Source organism: Tachypleus tridentatus, chromosome 13 (assembly GCF_004210375.1).
Source record: "Tachypleus tridentatus isolate NWPU-2018 chromosome 13, ASM421037v1, whole genome shotgun sequence".
Classification (NCBI taxonomy): Eukaryota; Metazoa; Arthropoda; class Merostomata; order Xiphosura; family Limulidae; genus Tachypleus; species Tachypleus tridentatus.
In genome coordinates this window covers 106933156-106935775 of record NC_134837.1, presented here as the reverse complement: position 1 = coordinate 106935775, position 2620 = coordinate 106933156, and positions in this window count along the sequence as shown.

Here is a 2620-nt window from a genome sequence, read left to right as displayed (position 1 = left end):
CACAGTAACTGTCTCTTTTTATTAAAATAAGAACGTGTAAAAATTATGTTGCTTTGTAAATATAGAGCTACACTTTGGAATATCTGTGCTGGCCTAGTGCGGGTTTTGAAACTTGATTTTTAGCATTAAAAGCCCTTAGACTTATTGCTGATGACAGAAAGGGAGCGAAATTGTTAGGCATTTTTACAGCGATATTAGATGTTTTATACGTATATATATAATACATTTATGAGCCCAAACTACTTTTTACAAACCTATTTTGAAAATGCTTTGGGAAATAACGATCAACCATTGCGTAAAAAATACACAGAGAGGGAAAATGCCTACTTTTATATTATTTTATATTAATAAAAGTGATAGTCAAGATATTGAATGGAATTCTTTTCGTTTGGCCCGGCATGGCCAAGCGTGTTAAGGCGTGCGACTCGTAATCTGAGGGTCGCGGGTTCACATCCCCATTGCGCCAAACATGCTCGCCCCTTTTAGCCGTGGAGGCGTTGTAATGTCACAGTCAATTCCACTATTCGTTGGTAAAAGAGTAGCCCAAGAGTTGGCGGTGAGTGGTGATGACTAGCTGCCTTCCCTCTAGTCTTACACTGCTAAATTAGGGACGGCTAGCACAGATAGCCCTCGAGTAGCTTTGTGCGAAACTAAAAAAACCAACAAACAAACTCTTTCGTTTATCTCACATGCCTTTTGATTCAATATTTCTTCATCTCGATGTAAAACAGTTTTTTTCTGTGTGATTATATGATCGATGATTTCAAAAGGGAAACAAAAAGAAAAATCCAACAAATAACTTGAAAGAAAGACTACAAGTTAAATATAAACACACTAAGAAAACGTCATTTTAGAAATATAATTAGGTCTGACTGGACGTAATTCTGGAGTTTAGTGTACTTTAATGGATAACGGAAAGTTTACGGACTTACAACGCTAAAGCTTGGGATTCGACTCTACACTGTGGATAAACCGGTGATAGACCTTTGTTTAGCTTTGTTCTAAATAATAACAACTGACGTTTACAATAAATAATATCCAGAAATCCTATCAATACTAAACACATTTAAATAATCTATATAAGCACATCAATAGTAATTAAAAGTGATAGCACTAACATAAAAAATAACAAAAAGATAAACAGTTGCGTAATCATAAGAAGCTTACAAGAATACAAAAAGCTACAAAAATATCTCTTAATATCATACAAACAATATAAAAACCTGTTTTTAATAGTTATATCTTGTAATTTTTATAATGTGTAAATCGACTTAAAGTGTTGTGTTCTCAGGGATGGGGTGTATTATAAACTATTTGCTTGTTTGTTTCAAAATTTTACGCAAACCTACAAAAGAGCAATCTGTGCATAGACACCCAATGTATTGAACTGATACACCAGAGGGAAGGTAGCTATTCAACATTACCCACTGCTAACTTATGTCTTATCGAACAGTAGAATTTGGCCATCTTTCTTCAAGTACATCCATGTCTCCAAAGTGTAGATTGGGTTGCGGTAACTCGTCGTGAATAGTGTGGTATAATGTCCCCCTACAATTGAAATTTATCTTTCCAAATTATTGTCATGAACCAAAAAAAAATGAACTGTAGACATATTGAATAAAGCATACTCTTCGGATAACAAGGGTCCATTTGATCCTTCAAGCCTGTCTTTACACACCTACTCTCACGAGGAAAATATATAAATAATGTAAAACCACCCTTTTTTATTCTGTAATTTATCTTGTAAGTTGACAACCTCCATTACTGTCGATGGTAATGCATTCCACAGATTGATCACTCTATTAAAAAACAACTCTTAAATAGATTGTCCTATCTTTTCGAATCACAGACTTCTATCCTCTCGTCCTATTGTCTTCAAGAAATTGTGCTCCACACTTTCGAGCTGTGGATGCGTTATAAGAAAGGCCAAGTCCCACTACTGAATTAGAACAGCTCAAGAGTTAACGGTAAGCTAATGTTGACTAATTGCCTTCCTTCTAATTTATCAGCTCAAAATTATGGATGGCTAGTACAAGTATCCTTTGCAGAATTTGTTGTTGTTGTTGTTTTGAATTAAGCACAAAGCTACACAATGGGCTATCTGTGCTCTGCCCATCACGGGTATCGAAACCCGGTTTTCAGCGTTGTAAGTCCACAGACATACCGCTGAGCCACTGGGGGACACAGGATTTGTTTTTTTACGTAACGGGACGCAAACCACGGATCCTTAATCCACAATCCAACACTTAAATAATAAAGCTGCATTGCATGTGAAAAGTTATAAAGTGTAATAAAGCGACTTACTAGCAAAATTTTGGTTAATCTTACTTGATAGAGCCAGTGGTGTAGGATATATCTGGGGTTAAAATCCGAAAGAAAATTTTTGTTTTGGAATTTCGCACAAAGCTACTCGAGGGCTATCTGTGCTAGCCGTCTCTAATTTAGCAGTATAAGACTAGAGGGAAGGCAGCTAGTCATCACCACCTACCGCCAACTCTTGGGCTACTCTTTTACCAACGAAAAGTGGGATTGACCGTCACATTATAACGCCCCCACGGCTGGCAGGGCGAGCATGTTTGGCGCGACTCGGGCGCGAACCCGCGACCCTCAGATTACGAAG